This window comes from Silurus meridionalis, chromosome 2 (assembly GCF_014805685.1).
Source record: "Silurus meridionalis isolate SWU-2019-XX chromosome 2, ASM1480568v1, whole genome shotgun sequence".
Classification (NCBI taxonomy): domain Eukaryota; kingdom Metazoa; phylum Chordata; class Actinopteri; order Siluriformes; family Siluridae; genus Silurus; species Silurus meridionalis.
This window is the reverse complement of record NC_060885.1, coordinates 26,717,695-26,727,950: the sequence shown is the minus strand read 5'-3', so window position 1 is coordinate 26,727,950 and position 10,256 is coordinate 26,717,695. Positions and strand designations below refer to the sequence as shown.

At 37.9% G+C, this 10,256-nt stretch overlaps 1 long non-coding RNA gene across 1 annotated transcript; it reads right to left on the bottom strand.

Annotated features, from left to right (window-relative positions):
* Window positions 1-8,291: 8,291 nt before the first annotated feature.
* Window positions 8,292-10,005, bottom strand: LOC124376959. Its single transcript, XR_006924032.1, has 3 exons — window positions 9,938-10,005; window positions 8,939-9,015; window positions 8,292-8,519 (listed from the first exon to the last, which is right to left on the bottom strand). It is a non-coding gene; the product is annotated as an uncharacterized LOC124376959 (long non-coding RNA).
* Window positions 10,006-10,256: the final 251 nt, after the last annotated feature.

Sequence of the window (10,256 nt, the reverse complement as noted above, 5' to 3'; positions counted from 1 at the left end):
TGCAGGTCTCACTTTTGTTAGTGGTTTCTAGTTAAATAAAGTTACACTTTTAAGGGGCATGTATGAAAGTAAAAAAAAATACAGCACACACACTGACTGATGAAAAAGCTCAGTGCAGTGAAGTGTTCACACAGAAACACTGATCTGCAAACACACACAGCTGAAGAGGGATGTAAGATTTTAGCACTGACTCCTCTCCATCTTCTTCATCCTCTTGTGCTAGATGGATAACTCTTAAAGGAAGGCTCCTTTTATTACACATTTATATTTATATATCAGTTTTAGAAGAAACACACCAAACATTTTCATTAATATGTCTCACTGGCAGATCTCCGTTCTGCAGAGATTCACACTTACCTGTGCACACCATCCTGTGCTTGTGTGGTGCGTGGTGTTCTGCAAAACAAAATTGCAAAGCGAAATATTTAACTCACACTAGAATTGTTTGATCATGTGTCATATTAAACAAGTACAGCTACATGTAGACACATAAGCCCTGTTAAGAATAAACTCCCACTGTTATACCTCCAAGGGTTAGAGTGGAATTTGGAAGGCAGTGCAACTCTGATATTGAAAGCACATTCACTTTTATCTCAAGACAGTAACAGGAACAGCAACAAGTATTACAACTTGCTCCTGTGAGTCAGTGAGGCCAGATCAAACGAAAGTCCAATCTCCAAGTAATTCTAACAGAGAACCCTTGTTTCTTATTCAAGTTTAAGTGTATAGGACTTGCTGTCTTTGGAGTGAAATTTAATTAAATTAAATTCATTTTATTTGTATAGCACTTTTAACAATGAACATTGTCTCAAAGCAGCTTTACACAGATTATGTGGTGATAAAAATGAATATGTTCTTTATAAGTATTCTATGTAAGTTTGTCCCTGATGAGCACGGCGGTGGTGACTGTGGCAAGGAAAAACTCCCGAGATTGCCTAAGGAAGAAACCTTGAGAGAAACCAGACTCAAAAGGGGAACCCATCCTCATTTGGGTGACATCAAGAGTGCAATGGAAAGCAAAATCATTAACCTACTAAACAGCTACTATTCGGCAATCAAATATTTATTAATCAATAATTGATTAATTGATTCTATTGCATGATATTTAAAATAAGCAGTCTCTGTTTTATAGCATGCTCAGTTCTCTCTGCACATGGTCACCTGATATTTGATGTTATGCAGGTCTCACTTTTGTTAGTGGTTTCTAGTTAAATAAGTTACACTTTTAAGGGGCATGTATGAAAGTAAAAAATACAGCACACACTGACTGATGAAAAAGCTCAGTGCAGTGAAGTGTTCACACAGAAACACTGATCTGCAAACACACACAGCTGAAGAGGGATGTAAGATTTTAGCACTGACTCCCTCTCCATCTTCTTCATCCTCTTGTGCTAGATGGATAACTCTTAAAGGAAGGCTCCTTTTATTACACATTTATATTTATATATCAGTTTTAGAAGAAACACACCAAACATTTTCATTAATATGTCTCACTGGCAGATCTCCGTTCTGCAGAGATTCACACTTACCTGTGCACACCATCCTGTGCTTGTGTGGTGCGTGGTGTTCTGCAAAACAAAATTGCAAAGCGAAATATTTAACTCACACTAGAATTGTTTGATCATGTGTCATATTAAACAAGTACAGCTACATGTAGACACATAAGCCCTGTTAAGAATAAACTCCCACTGTTATACCTCCAAGGGTTAGAGTGGAATTTGGAAGGCAGTGCAACTCTGATATTGAAAGCACATTCACTTTTATCTCAAGACAGTAACAGGAACAGCAACAAGTATTACAACTTGCTCCTGTGAGTCAGTGAGGCCAGATCAAACGAAAGTCCAATCTCCAAGTAATTCTAACAGAGAACCCTTGTTTCTTATTCAAGTTTAAGTGTATAGGACTTGCTGTCTTTGGAGTGAAATTTAATTAAATTAAATTCATTTTTATTTGTATAGCACTTTTAACAATGAACATTGTCTCAAAGCAGCTTTACACAGATTATGTGGTGATAAAAAATGAATATGTTCTTTATAAGTATTCTATGTAAGTTTGTCCCTGATGAGCACGGCGGTGGTGACTGTGGCAAGGAAAAACTCCCCGAGATTGCCTAAGGAAGAAACCTTGAGAGGAACCAGACTCAAGAGGGAACCCATCCTCATCTGGGTTGCACCAAATGTCCATTTGTGGCAGATATACGATGTTGCGGGGTACAGTGATGGTGATCAGAAGCAAACTGTAGTCCTGAGTCAGTGTAGCAGAATGTTGACATTAACTACAGTCTAAGTCCAATTCTCAAAGCTCCCGTTCTTAGCCTGGAATTTCATGGAACCACCCAAGGTGTTGATGAGAAACCATCCCAAGCTGCACAGAGTGGCCTCCATTTAAAGAGAACACTATCCAGAGGCAGACCTGGAGGGGAAAGGGGCAGGAACAGTGGTCACTGCAACCTCAGAAGCATGTTTAACTTGACCGAGAAAGAGAGAGAGAGAGAGGAGAGAGAGAGAGAGAGAGAGAGAAGAGGGGTGACAGAAAGAGAAGAGAGACATAGAAAAGAGAGACAAAGCAGTTCAGCTTAGGTTCTTAGGAAAGCACAGGTTCTCTAAGATAGTTTTTTTCACATAGGAGCTAATGATACACATGAGCCTACAGAAGGTTATGGTCGCTGAACTGCTGGATGTCCGAGTGGTGCTCCAAAAACAATGTGGGCTTCATTAATAATTGGAGCATTTTTGAGGGCAAGGCTGGCCTGTTAGGGCGGGACGGTATCCATCCCACTCAGGAAGGTGCTGCTCTCATTTCTTGTAGTATAGGTCATAGTCTCAGAACAGCACTAGTTAACAAGTGACTGTCTAGAGCCAAGGCCAGGAGCAGACAGACAGGCTAAACCGACCGTCTGCTAGCTGCACAGAGTCGCCACCAGGATCCACCATATTGAGACTGTGTCTGTCCCCGAGCAAAACCAAAATATAGGAATTATCAGAAAGTCTGTTTAAGTAACCTGATTAACATTAAATTAAATAGGACTGAACGCACAGCCAGCACCTCTAATCTAAAGATAGGATTGCTGAATATTAGATCTTTCACGTCAAAAGCGCTTACTATAAACGAAATTATTACCGACTAGGAGTTTAATATAATGTGTTTGACAGAAACGTGGATTAAACCGAATGAATATGTAGCATTAAATCAAGCGAGTCCTCCTGGGTATAGTTACATTCACCAACCCCGTCTAAATGGCAGAGGAGGCGGAGTTGCAGCTATTTATAATAATAATCTAAACGTCACACAAAAGACTAAACACAAATGTAAAACATCTGAAGTTCTTTACACCAACATAAAATATTCAGTGTCTGAAAGCAGGTCAAGTCAGTTAATTCCACTAATCATTATTTATAGACCCCAGGGCCCTACTCTGATTTTCTCATATAATTAGCATATTTCATCACAAATTTAGCTACTTCTTTAGAAAAAACATTAATTGTTGATGACTTTAATATTCATTTTGATAATCAGGAAGACTCCTTAAGAGCAGCAGTTGTGTCCATTCTAGATTCAGTTGAAATTAATCAGAATGTTATAGGACCCACTGGTGGACACTCTTGATTTGTTGTTAACATTTGGATTAAAAAAAAAAACTTATAGGTCATAATTCCACAGTCTGAAACTATTTCAGACCATTATCTCATCTCTTTTAAAGTCTGCCTCAGTCATTGCATTACTACCTCACCACGTTACCGTGTTAAGTGTAATTTCACGTCAGCTACAGCAGCGCGTTTTATCAATAACCTTAAATAGATCTCCGTCTGACCCCGCAGAGCTCGACTGGGCCACTGAATACCTAGAATCAACGTTACGTTACACTCTAGATGATGTAGCTCCCCTTAAGACCAAAATGATCAGGGAGAAAAAATTAGCACAGTGGTATAATGATCATATGCGCACCTTAAAACAGACCACTCAAAAATTAGAATGTAAATGGCTTCAAACAAAATTAACAGTATTTCAAATAACATGGAAGGAGAGCCTCCTAAATTATAGAAAATCTCTTAGTGCCGCTAGATCAGCATATTTCTCCACCCTCATAGAAAATAACAAGCAGAATCCTAGAAGTGGGAATTATTATGTGTCCTTATTGTTGTATGGAAGTTAATGTCACTATGCAGTTTGGACTCCGGCAAGACTCGCTATGGCAGCATAACTAAAAGGGAGAACCAGAAGGTAACACTGACATGAGGGATCTCTTGGATAAGAGACGACCCACCACACCACCGTCAACAAACCTGAGTGAACGTGTGGGAGTGAGGGGACGACAGCATACAAATATCCCACTTCACCAAACATTCTTTATCCATGATCCTGTTCTTCTCCTTTACCTAATAAAAATCTACTGATATAAGACTTGACTAAATAAATACGTCCCGAGTCCCCAACACTGATTGGAACGTTGTTCCATAACTGTGGGTCTTTATAAGCGAAAGATCTGCCCCTGCTTCATTATTTGAGGTACCAACAAATAGCCTGCACCATTTGATCTAAGTAGGCATGGAGGATCATATTGTTACAGAAGTTCACTCAGATACTGTGGTGCGAGACCGTTAAGTGCTTTATACATCAGTAGTACAAATTTTTTATTAATGCGAGATTTGATTGGGAGCCAGTGTAGACTGCTTAAAACAGGGTGATGTAGTCATACAGTGAGGAAAATAAGTATTTGAACACCCTGCTATTTTGCAAGTTCTCCCACTTAGAAATCATGGAGGGGTCTGAAATTGTCATCGTAGGTGCATGTCCACTGTGAGAGATATAATGTAAAAAAAATAAATCCAGAAATCACAATGTATGATTTTTTAACTATTTATTTGTATGATACAGCTGCAAATAAGTATTTGAACACCTGAGAAAGTCAATGTTAATATTTGGTACAGTAGCCTTTGTTTGCAATTACAGAGGTCAAACGTTTCCTGTAGTTTTTCACCAGGTTTGCACACACTGCAGGAGGGATTTTGGCCCACTCCTCCAAACAGATCTTCTCTAGATCAGTCAGGTTTTTGGCCTGTCGCTGAGAAACACGGAGTTTGAGCTCCCTCCAAAAATTCTCTATTGAGTTTAGGTCTGGAGACTGGCTAGGCCATGCCAGAACCTCAATATGCTTCTTACAGAGCCACTCCTTGGTTATCCTGGCTGTGTGCTTCGGGTCATTGTCATGTTGGAAGACCCAGCCTCGACCCATCTTCAATGCTCTAACTGAGGGAAGGAGGTTGTTCCCCAAAATCTCGCAATACATGGCCCCGGTCATCCTCTCCTTAATACAGTGCAGTCGCCCTGTCCCATGTGCAGAAAAACACCCCCAAGACGTACCTGGACATGTGCTGGTTTAAGCAGGGGAATCTTCCGTGCCATGCATGATTTCAAACCATGACGTCTTAGTGTATTACCAACAGTAACCTTGGAAACGGTGGTCCCAGCTCTTTTCAGGTCATTGACCAGCTCCTCCCGTGTAGTTCTGGGCTGATTTCTCACCTTCCTTAGGATCATTAAGACCCCACGAGGTGAGATCTTGCATGGAGCCCCAGTCCGAGGGAGATTGACAGTCATGTTTAGCTTCTTCCATTTTCTAATGATTGCTCCAACAGTGGACCTTTTTTCACCAAGCTGCTTGGCAATTTCCCCGTAGCCCTTTCCAGCCTTGTGGAGGTGTACAATTTTGTCTCTTGTGTCTTTGGACAGCTCTTTGGTCTTGGCCATGTTAGTAGTTGGATTCTTACTGATTGTATGGGGTGGACACGTGTCTTTATGCAGCTAACGACCTCAAACAGGTGCATCTAATTTAGGATAATAAATGTAGTGGAGGTGGACATTTTAAAGGCAGACTAACAGGTCTTTGAGGGTCAGAATTCTAGCTGATAGACAGGTGTTCAAATACTTATTTGCAGCTGTATCATACAAAAAAATAGTTTAAAAATCATATATTGTGATTTCTGGATTTTTTTTTTTCAGATTATGTCTCTCACAGTGGACATGCACATACGATGACAATTTCAGACCCCTCCATGATTTCTAAGTGGGAGAACTTACAAAATAGCAGGGTGTTCAAATACTTATTTTCCTCACTGTATTTTCTAGATCTAGTGAGGACTACTGCTGCTGCATTCTGAACTAACTAAAGCTTATCTAAGTTGAGCAGAAGAAAGTTATCAAGCATTCATTGTCTATTGTCTTTTACACACTGATCACAAGCTGATCAGAGTCAGTAGAGCACCATAATTTATAAAGCTTTGAAGAAACAAAAACATGCAGATACCTTCTATATGTGTACAAATTTCTTGTAATTAAACAAATACTAATACAGTTACATTTTAATTAAGTATACAGTGGGGCAAAAAAAGTATTTAGTCAGCCACCAATTCTCCCACTTAAAAAGTAATTTTCATCATAGGTACACTTCAGCTATGAGAGACAAAATCAGAAAAAAAAATCCAGAAAATCCTATTGGCTGATTTTTAAAGAATTTATTTGCAAATTATGGTGGAAAATAAGTATTTAAAACAATTTAAAATGCATTGCAAAACTCAGATTTTGTTTTGCTCAACAAAACAATAGTATAGTAAAATATAATAGTTTATAACATTTATGACTTCTTCTGGCTTTATATAAAATCAAAGTGTATTTACTGCACATCTCACACACACAAAAAGTACATTACTATTAAATGTAATGAAATTTAATTAATGAATTAATGATCTGTCTTTGAAATGTTGTTCAGATGCTGAGAAATATTTCATTGCTAGAGGTCCAGAAAATGAATCCTCCACGCCAGCTGAGGTCCAGACAATTATATACCTAAAAACGTGAATTGATGCTTTTTGGCAGACTAAAGAAATTAGTGTAGACAACATTTTCATTGGACACATTATAAATTAAAAATTAAAAGGAAAAATAAAAGATAAATAAAAGATAAAGCCACAGTGCTTTTGTTTCTACTGAACTGAGATTACAGATCATAAGAAACTTTACTGGTTAAAAAACAAACAAACAAAAATCTCCTCACATTTTAACATTAGACTTATTGTTTCTACCTAAATTAATGTATCTAATGTCTTCTATGCTTCAAGTTGCATCGGTAAAATATCACTAGCAAACACAAACAAACAGAAACACAAACAAGCAAATAAAGTGCCAGTGTCAGAAAAATTAAAAGTGAAAGATAAGATAAGAAATAACCTTTATTCATCCCACAGTGGGGAAATTTCTATGTTACAGCAGCAAAACAAAGAAATAAAAATAAATGCAAATATATAAAAAGAATAAACACATACTATAATACACAGTATATACAAATAAGGGAAGAAAAAAAAAGTACGCATTTCAGGTAATATTTCAAGGTGGTATTGCACGTAATTGCAGGTAATATTGCACATAATATTGCACATGATTCATGTAATATTGCACACAGATAATGTTATTGCACAGCTAAAAAGTAATAACAGTGTTGTATTTTGGTGACTGGTTTTACTGGGAACAGCTTTGGTTGTAAAGTCTAATAGCAGCAGGGAGAAAAGACCTTCTGTAACACTCCTTCAGACACTTAGGATGTAACAGTCTGTCACTGAAGGAGCTGCTCAGCGATGTAACGTTACATACAGGGGGTGAGAGACGTTCTCCAGCAATGATGATAGTTTTGCTACCATCTTCCTTTCTCCCACCTCCTGTACAGTGTCCAGGGGAATCCCCAGGACTGAGCTGGCCTTCCTGATCAGCTTTTCCAGTCTCTTTTTGTCTGCAGTAGATATGCTGCTGCCCCAGCAGACCACTCAATAGAATATGGCTGAGGCCACCACAGAGTCAAAAAAAGTCTTCAGTAGCTCTCCCTGTACTCCAAAAGGAAGCTTAGTAGCTCTCCCTGCACTCCAAAAGAAACCCTTTATCTGTTTATTATAACCCTTTAACACTTTATCTGTTAATTTATACAGTTCCTTTAAATCCATATAAATGTAAATAAACAAATTAAATTGTCAGTTAGGCTGAACTGTGTTGAACTTAAAGATGGAAGCATCTCGAAAAGAACACGGTTTTCAGCATCAGCTTTCATTATTTTTAAGAATGCCATTACATACTGACCTAGATATGCCTGATATAAATTTGATTTTATTAAAAAATAGCGTTTGGCATATATTTGTTTCATTCTGCAAAAAGGCTTCGTGGTCTGGCTGGATGCATCTTGCAGTCTGGATTTGGACCAGAGTCCACCAGTTGGTGATCCCTGGTAAACCATCAAGTAATTGTGTGTATATTTATGGTTCTGTTCTGTTCTGGCTCTCCTCTACGCTGCTAGAGAGTAGATTTTCTAATGAGAAATCAATTGGAATATCCAGCGATCCTCTTCTGTTTGTCTGAGGTTCTACTTCTGGATCTTTAGGACCTTCTGAATACCTAGGATCTTCTAAATCTTGAAGATCTTCTGAATCTTTGGTATCTTCAGGACCTTCAGGATTTTCACCTCGACTCTGGCGACCCATCTGTACAGATAAAAAAAAAAACCTGTGCCAGTTGTAGATATAAAGACCGCTGTAGATTTTTGTGTGGATTAAATAACTGTTAGTCATTACACAATGGCTGACAGAGGAGATGAAATTTGGTTGTAGATACACTTACAAGAATATTTACAAGACAGACTATTCAAGAAAAGCTGGACATCATGAGGAAAGGTTGGCCAAAACTTGCACAAAAATACACAATTTTCCTTAAATTAAAGGAAAACCATAATGCATGGAATAAATGCGGAAAAACTCTGTCATTTTATGAGGTTAATATTGATGCTTCTGCTAGAGATGATGTATGCAGGTGGCTCAGCTGTGGCTACAGTTTCATATATTTATCAATTATTCAAAACACTACTGTGTTGGTTATCAAAACAAAATGACAACAATTTCCTCACCTTCAAGTCGTTTCGAATCTGTGTGATGTTTCACTTTAAATTATGCTTTCTATCTTCTGCCATGGAATGGAAAAAACCTGTAAGAGATTGAGGGGAATAATTTAGAATATCTTATTTTATATAATGAAAAACAGACAGTATTCGGGATTGGAATAAAATAAGGTGGAGAAAATGATAGCAGTGTTAATTTTTATAACTTTCTCACTGTTCTAATGTAAGTTTAAGAGGATTTCTCTCTCTACTGTCAGTTTATATAACATTTTGTTTCATTAATGAATTTCCTTAAACTCTCAGAGGAAAAGTCTTTGGGAACAGTCCCTGAGGATAGTCTCTGAGGAAAGCCAGAAACCCCACTTAAAGAAGATAATTTATTCGATCTTTCAATATCTGTTTTTTACAGTATCTCCTGGTTTAGTGGGGTGAGAATGTCCTGCTGAAACTGAACGGACGCTTGAACTTCATGTAAAAATAAATCACCTGCTTTTGAATCTCTTGGCGTCCCATAAAACACATACGCAGTAAAGCCGCGCCAACTCTTATATGATTGGTGTTCATTTCAACCGCCAAATTTCGAGGCAGGTTTTATATGTCAACCTCAAATGTGTATCATTAAAGCATAAACATGTCAACATCAGCTTTGTATCATTAAAGCATAAACATGTCAACATCAGCTTTGTATCATTAAAGCAAATGAGTGAAATGCATAATATATCGCATACTAAATATACCATCACATGGGAGGGAGATTATTCGGGAGTCTGTCTCCTCAGTGTCTACAGCAGTTCCTGGTTCTGCTTTTCATTCATACACTACAGATTAAATCCTATCAAAAATAAGTTATAATCTTCTGCACTTTTATTCATACACTACAAACTAAATCCTAATAAAAAAGGTAATAAACTACTGACTTTTATTCATACACTACAGAATAAATCCTAATTTTCTGCACTTTTAGTCACAATGCAGTAAAAGTTTCAGTCCGAAAAAAAGATCACTTACTGTACAGAACACTGCAGAGAGTTGGATAAGATGATATTAATGATGATGATGATGATGGTAAAATGGAAGTAAACAGCTTAGAATTGTGACAGATCCAGGCAGGAGAAAACACGTGTACACCTCAGACCACTCCATGGGCGTAAATCCCGGGGGGGACGGAGGGGACATGTCCCCCCCCGTCCAAGGGTTGTCCCCCCCCAATAAAAATATTTTAAAAAATCGCACTCTCTATTATATGAAAAATATATGTATTTATACCTAAAATAATTGTGTAAGTAGAAAAAAACCCGCAAAAATGCATTTAGAAACAGTTGAGTTC